Source organism: Plectropomus leopardus, chromosome 10, assembly GCF_026936395.1.
Source record: "Plectropomus leopardus strain MGB_pleo_1.0 chromosome 10, ASM2693639v1, whole genome shotgun sequence".
Lineage (NCBI taxonomy): Eukaryota > Metazoa > Chordata > Actinopteri > Perciformes > Serranidae > Plectropomus > Plectropomus leopardus.
The window spans coordinates 14,424,841-14,449,584 of record NC_142185.1 but is presented as its reverse complement, the minus strand read 5'-3'; the positions used below and the strand labels follow the sequence as shown (position 1 = coordinate 14,449,584).

Genomic DNA, 24,744 nt, shown 5'->3' with positions numbered 1-24,744 from the left:
CTGCTGTGTGTGGAAAAGCTGTGCAGTTTGTCTGCCGTTGCATCTTAATCCTCCATCTCTTCGGCTGTGGCCATGCCTGGCCGAGCAAACCAGCAGCTCTGCTCGCCTTGCTTGTATTAATTGCCCTTGCCTGGCTCGCTGTTTGCTTCTGATTACACTCATTAATTTCAATTCCCCAGGAAGCCGCCACCGCCGTAGCTGCCTTTAGACACACACACATGCACGCACGCACGCACAAAGACACACACACACACACACGCACACACGCACACACACACACACACAGATATGCACTGCCACATACTATACATGCATGGACAGGCATAAATGCATATTTGTATGGACACAAACTTGCATTTAATGTTGTAATATTGTCAACATTCTTTATATGGATTTCTTTGTCTGGGCATGTTCTCCTCATTTGGCACACCCACATAATACTGCAATTATGACTCAAAATAAGTGCAAGGCGGCTATGGAATAATTCCATTTGTCTGGAAAGTATTTTTGAGCAGTGCACTAAATATGTACTCCATATCTGTCACCTTAAATCTTTTTTAATGTAGCGTTTTTCAATTACCAATACTAAATTATTACTAAATTATTATTTATATCATTAGCGTAAATTGGAATTTGCTGGTCAAAAGTGCAGTGTTCAAGAGAACCATGATATGTACATCTGTTGACTCTCATTAGTTTCATGTTGCCCGTTTCCTGTGATCATATGCACAGATGCAAACACACCCCGTGTGTCATCAGTGGCCATTTGTACGTCATTAGCAGCTGTGAGCCGTGTCTGCCGTCTTCCTCGGCTGGTCTCGCTCTCTAAAGTCAAAGGGACAAGGAGGAAGTTGACCTGCTGGTCATAAGTCATCGTCCTCATCCCAGCAGGTGGACCACATCTGGTAAACTCCAAACATCTGGGCTGACAGGGTGGCCTCGCAATTATAGCAGTGCTGCAGACTTTACTCAAAATTGCCAGGAAAAATCAATGTCAAACCATATTATTACCTTTGACTCATTAAATTTTCAAGCTCATACGCAAACACTTCTTTTAGAGCAAATGTAGCATGATCAGCCAAAGAGTGGCAGCTTAGTGGTAATACTGATTATTATTACACAAAAACTGTCCTTAATGAACATATTGTGTAGTAAAAATAAAAAGGGTTTAGTCCAATATGCCCAGGAGAGCCAGAAGAAGGATCCGTTATGTAGCTCCCATGCTTTACCATTGTGCTAAATAATATAAACTATAATATAAAGAAATATAAAATTAAGATTTCCTAAAAAGAGGGGGAGTGGAGGAAATAGAAGAGGGAATATTAAAATATAAGAAAATTTGTATGTATATATATATATATATATATATATATATATATATATTTATATATATATATATATATTGATATAAAAATAGATAAAAGATTAATAAACACTCAGACACACTTAAATTCGGATTTAAACCATAAAGGTTAAGTGCTGTAAGTATCTGGGATAATGACCTGCGGGTCAATATCATGTATTATATGAGCTAGACGAACTTGCCGGTCTCCGAGGGCGGCGCTTAAGCACAGGCGGCGAAAGTGAAATCGCGCAGTAACCAATAGCAACAACCGCTGGCTCCTAGCAGACTAGGCTACGCTTTAATGAATTGTTGAGACATGTGTCAATCAAACCGCACCTGCCTCACCCCCCCTACCTCCCGCCCCCAGCTCTTACGAGCCAATGGCAGCCTGGCTGACTGACACCAAGTTTGATTGTCTTAACAAACAAAACATTTCGACAACGGAGAAGAAAAACGAGCAGGTGTCATTACCGACTGAACGTTTTCAGTTTCGTCGGATATTAATAAATGAAAAGAGAGCCTGAAAAGGACCTGGCTCGTTTATTCAGCAAGTAAGGATGGAAGATTTTGCTACTGTTGTTTTTTTGGAAGTGAGATAATGTGAGACGGTATTCATGAAGACTGGAAAATATGCATTTTTGGCGCCCATAAAAAATCAGCTGAGCATGTAAAGCTTTTCACGAACTGAGAGAGTTGGACACAAGTTTGGCCTCACAATCGGTCCTGGACAGTCCTGTAAGGTACGCTTATTTTGCTCTCCAGTCTTTAAGTTGCAGTTGAGATGGATAGAGATTTGCACTGGTATAATTTAGTTTATAGAACTGAATACTGTCATCACTCTGCTGAAGTTATTATGAAGATCTGTTTGGTGTGTTATTTGTTTGTATTCGCAAAATGCCTGTGTGATAGGCATTTTGTTCCTGCGTCCTGCATACTTTGATATTGTTGATGACACTTTGAGCACATAATAGTTGCACTGACTATTTGCGTTAGGCCTACGTGCAAGCAATGTTTGCGTTTGTTGTTAGTTTATTTGCTTTATGTGTATGGTATACATACGTCTAGGCCTTAATACAACGTAAATGGGTCAGTTACAAAGAATTAACCCCTGCACAGTTGTCATGATTGTTGGTATTGTCTTTAGAGACCAGAAGCGTTTTTGGTCTTTATTTTTGTTGTAAAGTTGGACACTGTAAAGTTGGACACTTCTATGGTGAATGACTCTGTTTTGGAGCCATTCTCAAGTGGCCATCCAAGGAACTGCAGTTTTTGGACCTTCTGCTTTGGCCTAATTTTTCAGCCTTGGAGGTTGCAGCTTGGTTTTGTTTCAACATTGAGGGCTTGGACACATAAAAAAATAAGGTTGGGGGGTCCTTCACTAGTAAACTTAATAAGTTTAAATAACACTATATTTCCTGCCTTTTGGTGAATTTTTCTGCACCGATTTGTTCCTTTTCTGCATCAGTAAAGGGGTAAAAATCACTGTTATTTTATCAAAATAAAATTCCTTTACTAGTTTAACAGTTTTAGTGGTTAAGGGGAGGCAATTACACATGTTCTAAAAATAGAGGGAGACATGTCCCCCACCCTTGAGATCTACGCCTATGCGTGCAGGTGTCTTTTTCTATACACACTGATGTCCACAGTGCATCATCCACAGTATTGTCATCACCTCATGGCCTTTTTGTCCTTTTAAGTTGAGAGTGACGCACAGAGTGTGGCTGCTACTCCTCCTCAGCAGCCGCTAAGCCGACCTAAGGGGCACTAAAACCCTCCCATAATACCAAGCTGTGTGGCCTTTGCCTTCTGTCACCCTATCACCTCAGAACCTGGGATTTTCTGGGAAAGCAGGGCTTCTGGACTGACTCATCAGACAGCTGTACCTTCAAGGGCCTCGTGGGGGCGACGCCCTGAGGGTCACTGCCCTGGGCTGTGATTTGACGGCCAGGCACAAATAAAAACCCCTGAAGCTTGACAACTTCCTTGCTGAGTCCGCGTAACCCAATTAGTGAACCAGTCGTCAGTCGGAGAAAATGAAAACATTCCGGGCTCAAATTCCCAAGGCGGCTGTAGTCGTTTATTAAATCCATTTCTTGTTTCACCCTCTTCCTGAGATTTTCTAGGACTGATTTTAATGGTCCACCAAGGAGCGACTCAACAATTCAATGTCATGCCAGTGAGCTGCAAATATACTCCTGGCTGTGCTGAATCCTGCAGACAAGCTAGAGTACCTCACATCATTATGTTAACCCACTGCTATCTTTCCAAAGTGTACCTAGATAATGAGATCACCTCAGCTCGGTGGGTGCTGAAAGGCGACGTTATCCAGCAGCGTAGTCAGTAGGGCTAAAGATGCTGGAGGGTGAAGGCAAAGACGAAGGGAAGAATCAGTGCTGTAGCAGAAGGTCATATTGATTGATAAAGCACCCTGTGGATTTGGCTGTGGATTGCTCACCCCCCACAGTGTGTTTGTTGTGGGATACCAGACTGCTGCCCTTAAGGCCCAGAACAACACAGACAGGCAGAGAAAGACAGTGAAATCAATGACCGTCTCACACAGGGCTCTCATACGTTCCTCCAAATCATCTAAAGTGGCTCCCTTGGCACCTCTACTTGCGCCTACCTCCTCTGAAAAAAATAACATGATTTGTTAAAGACACTAGAGTTCAGAGAGGAACAGCGAGCATCTTCTACACTGAAGAAATCGATGACTGAAAAAAGATTCTCAAATATAAAGACATCCTGGCATTATAAAGAGACAAAAATACCACAAATTCCAGCCTGTGAAAGATGAGGATGATGAGGGATGCATGCGAGGAAGGCTACATTTGCCTATTGAGACCAGGCCCCTAGTGTCTTCTCTCTCCCTTGTGGGCTCCTGACAGAGCCAGATAGGCCTCCTCACTGCTGACAGCCAAATGTCCTCATCCATCCTCATCCAAGAGGCCCGCAGGCGTCATCAACCTCGTCTAGATTTCCCCCGACGAAACCCCAAAGCAGAAATCTCTTGCCCCAAGCCCAGCAAAGCGATGGAGTTGGGAGTATCCCCATGGAGCCTCTGTCAATATGTCATCATCGTCATAGCTGCCAGTTGGCAGCGTCGTAACCCACTGCAGATGTGTCAGCAAAAACACCGTCCATTTTATTATTATTTCTTTCCACTGAATATCTATTGCAGGACACACTTCTTCTCTGTGCTCACACGAAGGGTCATAACTCACGCAGGCCATGATGTGCTTCCCATTCCTGTGACGGAGAGGTATTTGTGATGATGAACGGACACATGGGGGAGTGTTTGTTTTGCGGAAGAGGGGGACTCTTTTAGCCGGGTGGAGCTGTATACAGTAAGCAGACGTAAGCACTTATGGCCCAATCTGGCTGTGCTGACAACACAATTTTAGCCAGTTTGGAGAACAAACTGACTGTTTCATAGGATGATACACCTTCAGTATAAATGTAGCATATGAATTATTTAGTTTCATCTTTGTGTGCGGAACTACAAGGGAAAATGCGAATCTTTGGCTATAAAGAAATGCTTCATAAGTCTCCTCTTTGCTACAGAAAAGACGGTGCTCATAAAAAATCTTTAAGAAAAGTCTGTATGGAAGTTTAGTAAGTAACATACACTTTCAAATGGAAACAAGTGTGTTTTTGAACAGTCATTTGACTGGGCCTAGCTGGTCTTTTTAATGTCACCATCCATCCTCCACAACAAGCTCCTGCGATTTGCAATAATAGTCCACAACAGTATCATCACACGGGATTTAGTAATATTTATTCATTGAGAGCAGAGAGTGCACTGTAAATATGAAGCACTTTGCTAAAAGCCTGGAAATCACCGCAATATCATGGCCATTTGGAGGACAGAATCATACTTGGTGGAACATTTCTGGGCTTCATATTATCAGGCCTGGGACTGTAATTGTCTATACTGCATTTAGCAAGGGTCACGGAGAAAGTGACAGGGGAAAAAAGGGACAAATAAAGAAAGGACAGGGAGAGGGCAGAGGGAGAACAAGTAACAGCTAACTTCTACCCAGCAGAATGTCCTCTCTTAGCAAATAACAGGAAATTGCAACTTTGTAGCTATCGCCATGAATTAATTCTGCGTGTCAGGGAGGAGAGCAGAGCAAGTCTACACATGTTGCCTTGACATTCCCTAGACTGTAATGTAATGCACATCTAATAGGGGATGGGATGAGTCTGAGATTTCATTTCAGGAGCAGCAGCGGTAATGGCAGAGATGATGATCGTGGCTGCATTACATGCAATTGGATTTAAAACATTTGAGATATTTTGTTTACTTTGGCTGTGATGTCAATAAATATTACTTTCCTCTGGCTTTTGGGCAAGTAAGAAGCTTTAAATGTGCATTGAATATGTACTGAAAACTCTTCCAAAGCTACTTTCTAATGTTGGCTTGTATGAGATTGTGTTTGCGTTGAGTTGAGAGAGTCAGAGCCTGCATGTGAGGCGATGGTTGACCTTTGACCCAGGAATGTTTTTCATTGTCGGGTCATCCATCTTCATTACTCCCGGTGGTTTCTCTGCTGTACAGCATTAATTCAAACAGCTCTCGGTGTTTGGATAGCTTGCTCTATTGGACTAAACACACCCAAACTGTCTGAAATGACATCCATCAGTCAGACTTTGTTTCAATAAAGGATCGGGTTCACTTCATCTTATACCTGACTGTAACTGAACTCTCAGGAATCAGGTTTTTTCAAGCTACTTGAAATATGGCAACAAAATTTTTAGGAATGAGTCTCTCCATATTTTTGCTACAAGTCATATAAGGCAAATACCATTTCACAAAAATGGGAACGTGGTTATTTTTTTATAATGCTATCTCTCACGTTTTATACATCTCCTTGCATCTTTTTAGCCACTTTAAATAAATAATTTGCGGGTGCAAATGCTTTGTACAAAGCATTTGCACCCGCAGAATCCAAATCCAAATCCAGATATCAAAAGCAACCTAAGTAGATAAATGATAATAGGGTAGATAAATCAATCATTTTTTAAATTCATCCATTTTTGTCCACTTATCTGGGCCAGGTTGTAGAGCAACAGGCTGAGCAAGGTACTCCAAAAATCCTTCTCCCACATAACACTTTCTAGCTCCTCCCGGGGCATTCCCAGGCCAGATGAGATATAAAATCCTTACAGTGTGTTTTGGGTCTGCCCCGGGGCCTCCTACCAGTTGGATGTGCCCAGGAGGCATCTTGTGCAGATGCCCGGACTACCTCAATCGGTCCCTTTCAACACGAAAGGTCAGCGGCTCTACTCTGAGCTCCTGCAGGATGCCTGAGCTCCTTTAAGGGTGAGTCCAGCCACCCAAAGGTGAAAACTCATTTCAATGGCTTGCATCTGTGATCTCATTCTATTGGTCACGACCCAACGCTCATGACCATCGGTGAGTGTGGGACATGGATGGATCGGATTCTAGAGCTTTGCCTTCCAGCTCAGCCCCCTCGTTACTATGACAGTCCAATGCAATGCCTGCCTCACTTAAATTTCAATATGACAACTTTAATCACTCCATCTGTTTTTATTGTCTCTCTTGGATGACATACACTTTTAGTAATTAGTAATTCAGCCAGTCATATGCTCAGTACTTCCCAAACACATGCATTTTTGCTAAAACCTTACAATCTAAAATACTTCAGTATACGAGTATTGTACTTGGGCAAGCTCATGCTTTTAAACTCTTGATTGTGCGAAAATGCCTGTTTGGAAAGTGCTGAGGAGCACTGTGAGTAGTTGAGATACAAATGATTTGGGGGTGAAGAGTTTCCTTAATATACTTATCAGAGAGCAGAGCATACATGAAAGTTCAAGACATGATGTAACTTTTTTAAAAATAAAACCATTTAATTTCTACATAGTTATGAGTGATTTTTCAGTCATACTTTCTCTGGCAGTTATTGAGCAAAACTCCCCGTGCACAGCCAATCTAACCGTCAGGTGCTGGTAGGTAGCAGCAACATATAAAGTGGAAAACAAAGTAGTCCACCGCACCTCTAAAAACTGACACTTATATGAATGACTTTTCTTTAGTAGAGGAGATGCACCATTATTTGCAGTGATTTTTACTTTCAATTTGTCTGATAAAAAGTCAACTGCTCTTCCCACCTCCATAAATCCAGAGAGACCAACAAAGTGAAGCAGCATTCAGATCAGCTCATTCCAGCAGCATTCAATGACCGCCCTCTCAAGGACGCTGATTGACATTTTATACAGCTCCTGCAGTTTAGTGGTATTGATGGCATTCAATTTAACTGTATATTCTTTTAATAAGGGTGCTGCCAGATGCCTGGTGCTTTCAAAGTGCTCTTTAAGAGACAGTGAGTTGGGGAGAAAGGGAGGGAGACACAAAGAAGGTCAGAATTAAGTGATGTGCTTTCTCTAAAGCAATTATTTTAAGATCCTGGCTTTTTTCCCTCTTGGCTGGGTAAACGCTGTGATCGGACAGTGACACATTTTTATCATTTGGCTCTGTACTCCAGGACATTAGATCTGTAATATAGCGATGCCTATGGGGTTAAAGTGCTTACTGTCAGTTTCAATTTGCGGGTGTTGTATCCACATCAGATGGAATTGATATAATTAACATTACTGGAACATAACATCTCTCTATTGTTTATCCCTTGCAATTAATAAAGTCCCTGGTAATGCCCTTAGCTGACAGACATCATCAAACACATGGTATCCTCCCTTTCAGGCTGTTTCATCTTTACTTTTTGCTTGTTCAGGGACTTTTTGCATTCAGTTTGGTCATCAGCAGGTAAAAAAATGTTGTAAAAAAAGGCCATGCAATGGATTTGGCCAGTTGGGAATATTCCGTCTCAAGGACCTGCATACAAAGGGCTCCTACACTATTCTGCAAATGTGAATGTGAACACCTCAGACAGCCTTAAAGCTGAAAGTCAGCACTTACTCTTCATAGTCATTGTCTCTTGAATTCTAATGTGCTTGGGTAGAGACAAAACCACAACAGCTATTAAATATTTGAACAAGTAATTTAAATAATGATTGTTACTGTGTTTCTTGAGCCACTTTGTTTTTGCATTGTAGTGTAAGTAAGTAAAGCTTTATCTATATAACACACAGTTACAAAGCCCTTCACACACAAATATGAAAAACATATATAAATGAAAAACAACAAAATACACTATAGAACATGCAGTGAGAGAGAGATAAAACTAAAAACATAGACATAGTGAAGATGTGAAGATGATCAATAGAAAGGCTTGTCTATGAAGATAGGCTTTTAGCTGCTTAAAACAGTCCAAAGATTCAGCCAGTCTGTTAGGTTGGGGAAGATTGTTCCAGGGGGTACGGCCTAAAACAGCAAATGCACAGTCTGATGTTTTGCAGTTGGAGCAGGGGATCAAGAAAAGGCCAATAATCTGGGCTCTTGTAGTTTGTTCTAAATCATATGGAGGGATGTAAGGACAGGTTTTATGTTTGTCTGTTGGCTAGTTCTAGCCTGGCAACTTTGTTTTGAACCAATTACAAATGATTTAAGGCTGTCATACTGGTTGTCATAAAGTCATACTGGTCAATGATGATACCAAGATTCTTAGCGATCAGTTTCATATTTGAATGAAGTCATAGTGCAATACCTCCCATGCCTAGTAGGGAGCAGAAATGCCAATGCAGTGTTTACACTGGATGGTGTTGTTGTCTATGGCACCCATCAATCCTGAGCCAAAACATATCAAAACATGTCAAAAGGTGACTTGGGCCTCCTCTGACTCCCCAGTCAGGTCTGGGGTACAAGATTTATTCCAAGCTATGATTTATTAATCCATCTGCATCCTCAAAAACCAGGCCAGTCACATAGAGCCCAGACTTTCCACTTGTCATTTGTACAAGTCATTATTGCTTTTTTATCTTCTTATACTCGGGTCAAATGCACAGAGCAGTACTTATTTCATTTTTTTGTAACGAGAGCTGCCTATCAGGGGAACACAGAGGAGCAAGGAACAGATGCACAATATCAGATTGAATGTCTCTGCTGTTCAAAACCACATTCTATCAATATGACTACGCACTTGCAGTTTTGGACACAGTAATGAGCAAAAGAGTTTGCTATGAGTTTGACAGGCTCTTATGTCCCAAACAACAGTGAAAGGCTGCTTCAATTCATAAGACTCCATTGCCCTCTGCCTTTGTAAATGCCATCGGGCATCTTCTTAGTCTAGACGTTCGACCACACAAGGCGACACTGGTTGCTCCCAGTCTAAGACACTGCCATCTGTGTGCGTGCTGCTGAGTCTGTGTATACCAAGCCACTTACACGAGAGGAAAAAGATCTTCATGTGGCACACATGTGCACCACGTGGCTCTGACAGAAAGAGAACGAGTACAAGATGCCCCCTCCTCTCCACCTCTCCCCACCCCATGGGTACAAGAAATCTGTGGCAGACAGTGTCACCCGCCCTGGCTACTGCTTTAATTAAAGCCCTAATGATAGGCTTTCAACTGAGAAGCAACTTATCATCACACATAATCGCTCTGCGCTAGTTAGCGCTGGCAGAATTGCAACCATCTGCTCTGCTAAGAACACATTCTGATCATTCTTTATATAGCACTGGTAGTTCACGTACAGTATTTATATTAGGAGACCCCCATTATGTGAAAGTCTGTTTAAACATTGTACATTAATGGGGCACATCTGTGCTAGAGGCGCTTGGATCAGCACTGCACATGAATAGCCAATACCCTTTTTAGGGTATCATCAAGATGATATACCGTCAGCGATTGCTGATTAGATGATTCTGGTAGCTGGTTTTTGATTTCTTTTTTATGTGAAGTTTTCATCACTTTTTTTATTTGCATATTTTCTTCATCCCTCTGCTGCAGTCACCAGTTCTCATCAAGAGGATCAAAAATCCTGCAGTGAGCACTGATTATATGGGCAAAATCAAAAGTGTATTTTTCACACACTAAACGTTATTTGGAAAAATGTTTTTAAGCTGAAGTCTGTATGTTTATTTGATTTGGCTATAGCCCCTCAAAGCCCCTGTAAAATGTTGAGTCTTTATTTTTCATGCTTTGGTTTTTGTACAGATTAAACTAACAAGATATAATGTGTTAATGTGATCTTGAGAGTTGCTTGCAGGATTTAGTTGACTTTGGACAGAGCCAGGTGAGCTGTTCCCACAGACTGTATAAATGAATGATGTAGCTACTGTGACCTCACCCGTTGATTTGTGGACTGGTGTTTTGATGTTTCGAGTTCGGCATTTTCGATGTTGCCATGTTGTTTTTTGGTGCCTGAGGTGACCATATTTGTACGAGAAGCTTGAGCTGTGGAGGAGTGAGAGATGGATCTGACTTACAGATTGTAGCAATGCCTCATAGACTAGAATATGTGCAAATCTGGGCCTAAATAAAATGTAAACAGATATATAGTTATATGGAAATTCAGCCTCTGTACAGCTAGCATCAAGGAGGGAAACCAGCAATAGAGACCAAAACCTTGTTTTTTTTTTTTTGCTCCAGGCTGTAAATATGTTTATTTCTGCTGGAAAGCTGGGCATTTTAACATGGGTGTCTATGGGGATTAACTGTATGGCCAGCCTCAAGTGGCCATTCAGTGAACTGCAATTTTTGGCACTTCGCGTTGGCTTCATTTTTCAGCCTAAGGGGTTGCCCCTTGGCTGTCTCTTCTGTTTCCAGTCTTGATTCAGCCCATACATAAGGGGGTATGCTCTCCCAGGGAGTTTTTTTTTTCCACTTACATCAGCTGTATGCACATGTTTTTCAATCCATTTAAGATAAGAGTGCCTAAAAGCATGCATTATGTGGGGAAAAAAACATGATAATTGCCAAGAAAAGAAACCAGCAAGCCTACATCCTATTTTGTACCTAATTTATCGTCAGCTATCTTCATCATTCTGAAACTACAACACAACAACTGTTAAGGATGACTAACTTCCACTTCTGTCACCTAATAAAAGCAAAAATTGTCTGACAAAACTATATAAACTGATATAAAATACATAACACAGGGTGTGAATTTGGTACAAACAGCTTTACTAATCTTGAAATCCTTAACAAAAAAACTATGCTGACGTAGAGGTAAAAAAAATAATGTCTATTGACAAATATTCTACACTTCAATCCATGCCATAATAATCTGGGCTAATAATCTGGGCTACTGTAATTGCAAATCAAGGATCCCAAGTAAATGTGGTCTTCTAATCTGAATTGAATATTGGGCCACATGAAGAAATGTACTCAATTATATTGGATTTCTTTGGGGAATAGAATAGATTCAGGGCTTTAGAGAAGACATTTGGGGCTGAAGCCCCAGAAGCCGCTCCGCCCCTGACTCAAACTAAGTTAGATGGCTGCTGGCGGTAACTTTATTTTTTACCATTAGTGTTATCGACGTCCTCATCTAACTCTCAGCAATGAAGCGAATAAGTGTACTTTCCAGAATGTCAAACTTTTCCATTTAACTTTACCAACAAAAGCTATAACACATTGTGGTGTTCACATTCATTAGTTTGCTCGGTACATACTGTATGTGTCTGCACACTGTGACCCCTAAACAAGTTTGGTGCTTAACAGAATGAATAGAGGGTGGATGAATAAATGGAGCTTCAGCGGATTTATTTTCAATTTTAAAAGTTAAAGCCTTACAAAACCTGATAAAAGATTAAACACTTACAGCAAAAAGAAGTGTTTTTCTAAAGAAGAGAAACTGTCTTGTTTACAAAGATACATCACAAGCTCGGCTTGTGAAGCACAACTGTAAACTGGATATTGATGAATTTTCAAAGTGAATAAGATCATATATGGTGAGGAAATGAAAGAGCCTTAAAATCACAGCTACAAAACATGCTGTGTAAACAGTTTGATCTACAGTATGGGAGAAATGCCACCTCTGTATCACAGGAGGGGTTGCATTCATATCTATAAACCCCATTTACAAAGCAGGTTTTTGTGATTTATTGTTTTCTTAATGTTTGATTTGTTGACATGAACTAAATTACTAAGCTACAACAGACTGTTTTCACACTTTCATTAGGGCGCTTTCCTTTTTCGTGTGCACGGCAGTGAGATTTACTTCCAACGAATCAATCTGAGGTCAGATCAGGAGCACTTAGGGATTATTTACTAGCTCTGAGACACAGTCATAGTCTCGCTGACAGAAAAGCTGCACCCTAAGAGCTGATGTAATTCTCCTCCATGTTGGGTGCCTCAAATGCTCTGCTGCTAGAAAAAAAAAGGCTTTGGCACAGCAAAGTGATGAGAGCAGCTTGCCTCCACTGATGTAAATCCTGCCTGTGTTTACTGAGGGCTCCTGATCAAAGGGAGGAAGGAGAGATGGAGGCTCGCAGACATAAAGTTGAAAGGAAGTTGCAGAGTTGCAAAGCTGAGTCATTGTAGGTAGGTGTGTGTCTGAGGTTTGCGGTGAGGTTAATAGTGTGAGTGTGTGTGTGTAGGGGTTTAATGTGGCGGTCTAATGGCCCGCATTAAACTGAGAAGATTATAATGTTTTGGTTTTTCATGCCGTTCTGGTTTCATATTAGAGCAGGTCACTTGTCAGGGTCTTTATAATATGCCTGTACAATTAATAATTCTGCTCCAAACCTCCTACTTTAGAGCTCTTTCATGAGATAAAACTTTGTTTTATGTCTCTTATAGTTTTTTTTTCTTGCAAATTTTGTCTGGTCTCCTTCAGGTTCACCCTGTAGCACAACCTCTTCCTCCCTCCCTTTTTTCTCTTTGTGTATCTTCTGCCCCCCAGCTGAAAGTGAACAGAGGATGACATGAATTTAAAAAAAAGAAAAAAAAAGTTGTCTGCAGTGTTTGACAACCTCTCCCTGCGGGGCTCTTTAATCATTCACGCTTCATTAACTGGCTATCTGTTATCATTCTGCATCTCTCTTTTGAAGAGGATGAGAAAGGTGGAGGGCTATGTGGCAATAATCAATTTTCCTGTAACACAACAGTGGCATTAAAAAAAAAAATCAACCTGAGCAGAATATGATTCAAAAAAGCAAACTTTAGGTGACTCAAAGCAGGTCAGAGGGTCCCAGCATTTTGAAACGGAGCTTGTCCTCATCACAGCATCATGACGGAAAGTTGTTCACAATTCTTTAATAATAATAATAATAATGTTGTAAAGAACAGTTTCAGTGGTTTGATGTAGCTCTAGATTTTTTTATGGTGCTGTAAGGAAACAAATGAAAAGCTAACCACCACCAAGTCTCACATTGACAGATCTATGTCCACAAAATGCTTCAGTGCTGTGCCAGAGCTTCTTGCACAGGTTTTTTTAAACTCAGGTTTAAAAAACCCCAAATATTGTTTTAGAACTTACAAGAACAGCGATCAAGGTGAATATTGTGAGGACTAGCATCTGTATGGGTCAAACACTGCAAAAGAAAACTTATTCTAGATGAAGCACAAAAGTATTTAGTGTGTGTAAAACTAGACAGACAAATAGAGTAATTGGAGTAATATACTTTCATAGTTCAAGACCATAGTTGTTTACGAAGCCACATATTTTCAAAGGCACAGTGGAAGGAAGCAGAATGTTTGTTTAGGATCACAATTACAGGCCACAGTCCAACTCAATGTTCTTTCCTGCACTTGGAAAATATTTTATTTGTCTTTATTTTATTTATCCTTTCCACTGATATCAACAAAAACAACAACAATAACAACCCAATGATATCTTAGACATTTTACCCTGAGTTATGGAAGATAACGCAAACCAAAAGGTAGATTAAAGCACCATAATGCTGGTTTTATTTTATGTTGAATAATTAACATTTTCAGCTCTGGATGAAGAATATTTTTAGATTTATAAAGGTTATAAAAAAAGCCACACAAAATGACATTTATGCTTTATTAGACACATTTTGAAAACAATCTTGCTTTTTTACAAAAAAAAAAACAAACAGGCTTCAAGCATGAGCAGGAAGTTGCAAACCACTGGAGCTGAAAAATGAAGCCAATATAGAAGTGCCAAAAACTGCAGCTCCTTTAACGGCCACTTGACGCTGACTGAAAAACAGACTGAATACCTGTAGACCCTTGTGTTAAAATGCTCAACTTTACAGCAGAAATACATATTTACAGTTGGGTACAATAAATGTCAAGATTTATGACAGCTGTGTGGAGGCGTGAAGTTTTCTATAACTCACCTGTTTACATTTAACTAAGGCTTAAAGCTGCACATAATTAAGGACGGGCCACTTTGAGTGACAGGCTGTCTGCTAACAGTGTCCTCGGCTTCTCAGTCAGATCCACCCATCGCTCCTCCACAGCTCCAGCCTCTCGCCCAAATTTGGTCAATTCTAGCTCCAAAGAATTGGGATGGAGGCGGCCAAAATGTTAAACTCAAGGCTTCATAATGGGAATCCACAAACCAGTGGGTGATGTCATGGCAGTTATGTCTATTATTTATACAGTCTATGATGAGGACTTGGTTTGTTAAATGTAGGCCTACAACTTCAGCAATAAAGAGCAGAACACAGCAGCTCCTGGTATTATTTACAGAGCAGAAACATAATGCACAGCATAGTATACCACAGGTGAATTTTATATCCTTTGTAGCTTTTTACACACTGTTTGGTCCCATGTACTCTTTGGTCCACTGGAGGAAACAAAGTCCCCGCTGTGCTCCAGCTGCTGCTTCAAAACATGATTCATACATCATGTAACTGGTTTCAGTTCAGCAATTTTATAAAATCTTTGATATTAGGTTGCTTATTGGTAAAACCTTAACCTTGAGTCATCCACTTACTTATCACATGAAAGCTTACAGACTGTTCTCACCTCTTAACCATGTATTATTATTATTATTATTATTATTATTATTATTATTATTATTATTATTATTTCACTGTATTTTGGATTTTTTTTCCAGTGGCCACATTGTACAAAATAACTATAATATAACATTTTAATCAAACTGACACTGTATAAACTTATTATTTAGTCAGTCAATCAGTAAAGGGAAAAAAAAAGTGGATACTTCCAGTGTTTTTGTACAGTGTCTGTGGTTGTTTTATTTATTCAAGTACGAGTCTTACATGAACAATCTTAAATGACTTGAACGAATGTTTATGCCTTTCTTGCTCACCGCTCAGATCTCCTCTGACCATTTACTACTGTGATGCCCCGATTCTTAATGTGTGCTGCTTATGAGCCATGACACACATTACAACCATCGGTCTTCAAGGCTGGCTCTTAACCAATGTATCATGACAGGCAATTGACTCTGTGTGATCTCTCCTGTTCCTCCTGCTGAACTGTAGAGATATGATCAGAGCTGCGGTGCAGATGCGAGGCTGGGAAACGGTGGCAGTTCACTGGAGTTGAATTGTGCCCCGGAGAGGAGGAAGTGTAGTTTTTCTATCAGATGGAAAGATCAGAGGAGACGGATAATTCAGTAATCACATCTGTGGTGATTAGGGGGACAGGACGCAGTTTTCCGATAAGGATCTGCGGGCTTCTTGGCGGCTGTGTTCGTTTAATAGGAAACCGAAAAGACACTGTCTCAGAGCGGTGTCCCCTTGCTGGGTCATCTGTCTCTTTTTATCTCACCTTTGTTAATCTTGTTTCATTTTTTTGTCATTTCTCATTTTGTCTCATTGGTTTGTCTGGTCTCATTTATTTAGGGATTGGTGAACTTGCAATAGTCTGCATATCAACTGACGTCCTTCTGCTGTTTCATCTGGTCTTGAGTTGTCCCCTTTCATTGTGTCTTATTTTGTGTTGACTTTAATTTGTTTTTTGACCCCCTGCGTCCTCAAATCTTGTTTCACTCTTACAGTGTCAGAGGAAAACAAAAAAAACAGGGCTGCATCCCAATAGACATGTCGTCTTCTATGCTGTTTCATCATGTTTAATTTTTTTCCTTTAACAAATCCCACGTGTAACAAGAAAGGCAGTGTGAGCAAGAGGGATGGTAAAACAGAGCTGCTAAAGGAGTACTGACAGGAGGGCTGTACTTGTTTGGGTACTGAGTTCAAATATTATCAATCTTTCTCCAGAATTGCTGACTTGTTACTGAAATCATCTTGGTTCCAGTTGCCTCATCTCATGTCACCTTTTCTCGCATACTTTGCCTTTTATAACATTTTATTTCGTTTGGTCTTGTCTTGCTTGTCAAAGTCTCATCTCACCGTAATGTCTTCTTGTCACAACTTAATTTGTGTTGCCTTATTTCATATCGTGTTATCTTGTTTTACGTATTTCATCTTGTCTGATTTTTGTTAGCATATTTTCCTTTGTCCTATTTACATTCCTCTTCTCTGTTATCTATATTACTTTTCTAATCTTGTTTTGTCTGATGTTGTCAGCTCCTTTCACGTCATTTTCTAAATGTCTCATCTTGCCTTATTCTATCTTGTCTTGTCTCACTCCCCTCATGTCTTGCTTGTCTAATTTGTCGTTTTATTACCACTCCTACATCTTGGGTAACATCTCAGGAAAGAAATAATTTTCAGTGGGTTGAGATAAACCCAAAGACATATATATTACAGCCAGACAGACACTGCTTTGAATGTTTTACTGACCAATTATTTATTCAGTCTTATCTACATTTTTGTCTGATATGGAGACTTCCAGTCAGACCTTATAAACTTCCACTGAATAACGTTTGAAATACTAATCTCATTTCTCATTTAAATTCTTCAGAACTTGGTCTGAGTCTCTCTGTATATTTTAATTTTGTTTTGCTTGATAACATTTGGAATTAAAATGCAAGCAGTTTTAGTCCTTGGTTTTCATAATGGAGCATTGCAAAGGCAGGTTAACATCAAAAGACAATAACAAAGAATGTGTGCATATAAAGACAGATTCATTCGTGCACGCATGTGCGCACACACACACACACACACACACACACACACACACAGACACTCAAAACTTTTCAGGGCATAATCATCTCTTCCTGCCTGATGAGCCCTCCATATCCTTCCATCATATCCATCATGTAAATCACTTTCTATTGTCAATGCCACCTGGGGGCTAACGCGACAAACCTTCTCACTCTCTCTATCACAGTAATTAACCGCCTCCTCTGTCCGCCTATACACACACACACACACACACACACACACACACACTCACACAAACTGAAAAGAGCCATGATCCTCCTCTTTATTTTTTTTACCCATTTCTGTTTCTTGTGCCGCTCGTACTTGTCAGACTAATCATTATGCTGTCACGTCAGCTTGCCAGATCTCATCACAGACTGCTAAATTACTGCTGAGAGCAGATGACACAGTGTGTGTGTTCATACATGTGTGCGTGTGTGTGTGTTTGTATGCATGGGGGTCATGTTAGTGCATGGTGTCTGCTGTCAGCAGAATCAGCTGAGTTTGAAGCTTTCTGTCTTGAGGCCTGTTGAGTCTAATCGCTGTATTATGTAAATTCTCATGAATTGTAATGCGTGAATATTAACGAGTGCAAATTTTCCCAAGACTGTCTTCATGATATGTATCATTTTTGTTTAATTTGCAAATACACTTAATCTTAGTATCACAATACCAAGCTCTTTTGCATGCAGAGAGACCTACAACGTTATATTTTACATCAAAATCTAATGTTTGCTCTTTATTTTTCTCTAATAGAAACACTTCATGTGTGTAAACAGTTTTTCCAAATGCAATGCAATGAAATGGCCAGAAATTAGAGGCTTTTTTCGTGACTCACATTTGAGTTGAGTCTTATATGCTAAGGATTTGACTAAATGATTTGTAAATCCACTTAAAAAAGTATTTCACTCACGGAAAGATGGTATTTTTATTAAACTGGGCTGTCTTTTGACATTGATATTATATGACCAGAGAACACAGAGACAAGGGTCTGTGGCATTCACCTTTGAGTTAGACAGTCTACAAAATCCAGAATACGCAGTACCACACTTAATCAATAAACACCCCTGCTGGTGGGTTATGTAATGCGAGCGTGTCAATATTGACATAGGACACAATATGCTGGTTGGCTGGTAACAAAGAATGCCAAATTGGTTAAACAGTAAGCTAAAATATGCTGTTTTTTCTGTCTATGTTTTTACAATACAAAATACAGTATGGTGCTCACTTCCTGTCCACAAATAATCTTATTACAGCCAAATAGTGCACTAAAAAATGTTTCCGATGACATTTATGACAGACGTTGGGTGTGAAATTGGCAATACAGTAACAGAATCTTGGTTTACATTTGATCAGCGCTGCCTAGTTTAAAGGTTTAATCTCAGTTTGTTCGGTTGCTGTTTTAACAATACAAGAAACAGTGTGGTGCTCATTTCCGATTTACAGATTCTTGTATTACAGCAAACAGTACACGATTATATGTTTATGAAGACATGTTAGGTGAGGATTGTATTGTTTGGTCTCAGTTTAAGAGAGAGCGAGAGAAAGGTGCAGGTCTCTCTCTTTATCTGCTTCTATACTCTTTGTGTTTGTTTACCTCAAGTTAATTTACTCATATTAGCTACACTGCTATGATACAAAGCTGGTCGAACACCAGTTAAGTATGTCTTTATATGATTAAGTGCTTGCGTGCAGGAGGTGATTTACACTGAATCCCCACTAGTTGCTGCAGTCCTTGCATGTAACAGGGAGGGACAAAGGGAGATTTCCCCAATGAGATGAGTACATTCAAATTCATTAGTATCATAAACATTACGAACCTAATGATACCGTCCAGTGAGTCATTTTTCTTCTTATCCTCCCTGTGACAAACTTTTCAAAACACACCACAGCTGCGTTGATATCCCAAGCGTATCCCACAAGATTCTGGGCTTGGACACGGGCAAATGATAAGAGCTGGCTTGCATTATGTGACCATGGACAACAGGCTTTTGATTTAGAAGCTTGGACAGCAAAGCGGTTGTCATGTTAATGAGAAAAAAATGTGGTACTCATCACCTACTCATCCACTATCCAGGACAAGCACTTGTTGCCACAGTGACTGGGGATCCAAATAAACAGTAAACTAATATCATTGCTTTAATTAAAACTCCCTGAAAGCTCAGATTTGTGGTTACATTTATCCAAAGATGATTGCCTCGCTTTGTGCTTTTGTATGAATGACCAGGGAAATTATTTCACAAGTTATGCTTCAAATTATACTTTGGCTTGATGAAAACTAAAAGTGTGTTTACAGAAGGGGCTGAAAGAACCTTTACATGGTTGCAATACAGAAGTAGGAAAGCCTTATCTGCTTCTAATCCTGCACTGTGTCAATGAGAGAAGGACACCTCTGCAAAAAGGTGCCCGGCTCTCTGTGAAACTTCCTTGAATAAATAAAGGTTTTTGTGCCTTTTGGCTTTTTATAGGCATCCAACATACACCAGCAGACAGGCAGTGGAGTGGACACAGACACAGACGCAGAGCAATGACTGGACATATGGTTTGGGGCTGACTAAGCACTACAGATGGGGGCTGCGAGCACAGATGGTTCTACTGTCAGGTAAGAAAAGGTTGACGATCAAATACGGGGTGTTTATAATGCTATGGAGTGCTATGGAGAGGTAGCTTGCTATGATGAGGAGGGAAAACTAGTTTGTTCCCACAAACTAAACTTCAAGCTCGCAACTACAAAAATTTTGGGTGTGCTCAAAGAACAAATTCACTGATATTTTACATGTTATGGATTGTTTGTCTTGAAAATCTAGTGTATGTCGATGAATCTATTCTCTGTACAAAAACAAAACTTCAAGTGCATGAAATGTATGAATGAAGTCACAGGTTGTTCTGTGTATTCCACACTCGCAGACAAGAGGCTCTTGAAAAAACAAGATGCAAACATTATTGGCAATTTCTTTGGCTTAGTTGTCACGTTTAAATCCTCATACCACTGAACTAATTAACCCATTCAGATCATGAGGCGACTTGAAAACATAAACATGTCAGAAAGTTGATGATGCATGAATGTTTTCACACTCTGCATGCTAAATCAGGGCAGGGATTCAGAGCTGCGGCCGTTTCAGTCGGCAATAATTTATAAAGATCAACTGAGTTTTACTTATTACTCAGCAGGCACTGCTATACAGTTTGTTCTTGATTCAGTTATTGATCATATGAATCTTATTCTGACTGCAAATGTGACAGAAATGCTGGTCCTTTGTTGCACCTCTAACCATGCCCAACAGTGGTCATGTTTACATGCGCACTGATCTTCCTCTATTATTCTGAATATGACAATATTATGAATTTGAGGGTCATGTTAAATTTTATTCATGGCTACATGTAAATAGGACAATTATTAGAATATTGATTTTTTTTATGAGACAACTCAATAGAATTTTTATATATATATATTCACACACACTAAATATTCAATGATTTTGGACATCACTGCAGCAAACAGAAATTAAACTACAAAGGGTAGAGCAAGGGCAGTTGCGGTTGTAATAGTTGGAACAATGGCTTTTTAGCAGGATAAAAAGCATATTTATGCCATTCACCATTGTCATACTTAGCCAGGCTCTCTTTATTTTTACCCCACGTTTTATTCACATTTTTAAAATCTACCTTGTGTAAGTAAATTTTGTTTTTACTATGCTTTTTATCTTCTACTGCACTGTGTTAAAAAAACACATTGTTGGTGCTCGTGTTAGCTGTCTGAATTTTTATTGGTAGCTGGCACAGCTGTCCAAAGTGTGTCTGCTCTCTCCGGTGCGGTCAGGACAGGATTGTTCTACCTTGTTACAAATTAAAAAGACACAATTAAAGTAGACACAGACAAGAGAAAGGCTTTTTCTAATCGAATGAGACCTACTGTGGAGACAGTGAGGTAATGGTTACAGCACAAACTTCATGTAGGCCTATATTTCAATCCCTGAGAATATTTAAATGTTTAAAGTTCAGCTATTTAAATTGTTTTTTAACTCTCAAGTTGTTGTTATTGACTTGACTTGACGACTAGTAGTTAAATTGAGCAGATAGGTGGTCTGAAATGAAGACTGCCAAATCTATATCTCAGTAATTTATGAAAATGTAGCAATTTTCTGAATGTTTTCTTTCTCTTGAAGAAGCTAAGAGGTTTAGTTTAAGTAGACTGCAATATTTCCATTGCACATTGTTTACTACCATGCTCCAATTTATACAGTAACAATATGTAGCATATGTGTGTGTGTGTGTGTGTGTGTGTGTGTGTGTGTGTGTGTGTTTGTTTGTGTGTGCGTGCGTGTGTGCGTGCATGCGTGTGCATGTAGAAACATAGCTGGTGAAAAGATGCGCAAATCGTCCATCCTCAACACTGGCAACCCAAGTCTCCCAGGGTCACATTCCATACTAGTTATTGGCACTGACTTCATTTTTTAGTTTTTAACAAACTCTAACTTCGCTTAAAAACATGTCTTAACCTACTTGAGTTGGCACAAACAATTTTGCTTGTCTAAAACTTTGGCAGGGAAAATTTGGCAGATTTATTCAAAATCAGCATTCTGCCTGATAAGCAGAAGAATAACTTAATCCAGGTTGCATTATATTTACCCCCCAAAATGTATTTTGCTCATGCAAATCTGCAGCATATGAGTGTAATTTGAGAGAGATAAAGGGTGGCCTGCAGCTCATTCACATTGGGATGCCAGCCTCTCCCTGGCTGTCCCAGTCTCTCTCTCCCTCTCCCTCTCTCCTGCACTTCTCTCCTGTATGTTTGGGTGTTATGGTGTTCCCGTGATTGCTACCAGTTCCCGGCAGCCAAAACATGAATTTGTCATTGCACTCACCGCTCTCATGAAAACTAATGGAAAGAAATGAACTGTGCCCACTCGAGGGGGCAATTGTGACAGTTGGTGAGTTGGCGGAGCCTGGGAGTGGTGGTGGGGGGAGTGAGCGTGGGGTGGGGTAGTAGTGGGGCTGTGGTGAAATTAGCTGGAGCTGCAGTGCCGCTCACCTGCGTGTCGGCTGCGCAGATTTGGGCCTTGCTGGCTCGCTAAGTAAGTATTTGCACGCAAACTGGTGTTATTTGATCCACCTCAGTGTCAAGCGCTTCCATAACTTTAAAAATTGAAGAGGAGGAGGTTCTCTCGTGGCTCTCAGCTGGCAGTTTGATTCAGATTTTATTATCCGTGCTTGGTTCTATAATAAGCAGGAACTGTCCTGTCCGATTAGGCACGCTCGGCGGCGCTCTCCGTCCCCCCCTCCGACTCGCTCCACCCCCACTGCCCCCATCCCACTCCCTACTTAGTGAGAGGAGGAGGACGAGGCTCCCAGCCATCGCCAGCCTCTCTCTTTCTCCCTCACTCTCTTTCTGTCTGGGTAGGGAGTAGGAGGGGAGTTGCTCCGTAGACTTAACCCATTAACTGCCATCGTCTCTCTTTCTCTTTCTCTCGCCCCCCTTTTCTGTCCGTTTCTGGCCTTTGCCTGGGCCTGTCCAAGCCTTCCCTCGTCATGGCAACTTAATGTGAGTTAAGACTGATATATTGTTTTATCACATGAGCCTCTTTAATGAGTTTGTCCCAAACATATAAAAAAAAATATTATTTATATATATATAATCCGTGAAACCTGAAATGGACCCTGCCTGATTTAATTTGTTGGAGACTACTTTGAACCATGGATTAACACACATGTGGTGCTATGTACTGAGTTACTATGTTTTTTATTTGTATGAAGTTTTATTTTTTATTTTGTTTATTGTTTTTATCAACAGTGGATGTCAGTAGACCAGAAGAATGAGAAATATCAGTGTTTGGTTACGAAAACAATGCAAATATATATATATATATATATATATATATATATATATATATATATATATATATATATATATATATATATATATATATATATGTATATATATATATAAAGACAGATCATTCTCATTTTTTTTCATGATATTTATTGACAATAAGAAAAATATAGTATAATGCTAGCCTTATCTTTTAAGGCAGGGGTCTTGAATGTCTTTCAGGGCAAGGAGCCCTAAGCTCAACAGAGCAGGGGCAGTGCTACTACATATATATTTTAAAAACTGAGTTGCCTTTGAGATAATTCCCTGAATATTTATTTTGGTCTTCTCTGATTTATGCTGTCCTATAGCTGTTAAGTCAGCAGCAGTTGTAGCAAGTTCACCCTATGAGCTTTCGCCGATGGTTTCTGATGTGGACAGTGTGTCAGAGTCTCTTGCTCGTAAAGTTACGAAGCGATCCATTGTAGCGCACAAAAATGTCCATACATTTGGAAAAGTTATACAGCTGACTAGCCAATATTTTTCCAATAGTATGTAAATGTAAACTTTCTAGTTCCCCTCGCTGTACAGTGATTTAGTGCTAGCTAGCTCATATGATTGCACAAGGATTAGTTGTTAAAAGTTTGCCCTTTCTAAATGTTATATTCTATAATTTTTTTTAAAGAATAGGCCAATTTATCTTTGCTAAAAATATTTTAAATTCATTTTTATGTGTAATTTCCAATAAATTTGAATGTTTTGGGAAAATTTGGCTACCCTCCTGCAGTAACTTGTGGCACCCACTAGAGGTCACAAACCGCCTGTTGAGAACCCAGGTTTTAGTAAATTGCTTACAAACCTAAATTCAGCTCGGTCAGTTTCGCAATATGTTCAAAGAGTTTTTCATGAAAATGTTCACAACCAAAGATACAAATATTGATTACTGGTCAAAAATATCAAATGCATAAAGACAGAATGGCTTTAACAGTGTGTGTGTGTGTGTGTGTGTGTGTGTGTGTGTGTGTGTGTGTGTGTGTGTGTGTGTGTGTGTGTTCTTCTGTGTGTGTGTGTGCGTGGGTGCATATGTGTGTGTGTGTATAGCTTGCTCTTTCATTTTTTCTACTTAAGTCACTTAAGTGATCTTTTAAAAACCTTAAACACCAGCTTTAATCTTATTTATTTATTTAATTTGTACAAAAGTTACTATAGGTTGAAATAACTATAATTAATATCAGTGGATAAAAATCACTTTTTATTTACAAACTGAACTTTGTAAAGTCATTAGGCACCATTATGGCAGCTTTTTAAAATCTCCTGTTATTATGCACTGAAATTGTAAGAGATAATGCGACATTTTCACTCCAGCGTTGTTCCTGATTCATCATTCTGTCCTTGGTGAGGCAACAAGAAATAAGTGTGCCAAGTGGTGATATACAGTAAGCCTGTTAGTTGTTTTCCAGCTGTATTTCTACTGCTGACACTCAGTCCAGTCAGCAGCTGAGCTATTGGCTGCTTGGCTATGATCAGACCCTACATGGGGACGTACTAGCTTCCCTCTGGCACTGCATGTGTTTGTGTACTACGCTGGAAGAATACTTACAGCCGATCACCTCATGAAAGAAAATCCTTTCCTTTTGTGAACTAAGAAAAGTTTAATTAAAAAGCTAAGATAAACTTCTAAACTGCAAATAACAGTCAGTGCCATCTTTTGAAAAATATTAAGGGCATTTTTC

The 24,744-nt window shown here is 39.8% G+C and overlaps 1 protein-coding gene across 7 annotated transcripts in view; it reads left to right on the top strand.

Moving 5' to 3' along the window:
- The first annotated feature begins 1,759 nt into the window (after window positions 1–1,759).
- epha3 (eph receptor A3) overlaps window positions 1,760–24,744 on the top strand; it is a 248,960-nt gene continuing 225,975 nt past the window's right edge. For 4 of the 7 annotated variants that reach the window (XM_088083092.1, XM_088083097.1, XM_088083096.1 and 1 more), the window contains exons 1-2: window positions 1,771–2,085; window positions 19,671–19,804. The gene's annotated coding sequence lies outside the window, so the exon portion shown is untranslated. Of the gene's footprint in view, window positions 2,086–19,670; window positions 19,805–24,744 lie in introns of all 7 variants that reach the window. The other 3 variants (XM_088083100.1, XM_088083095.1, XM_088083094.1) reach the window with 2 other exon arrangements.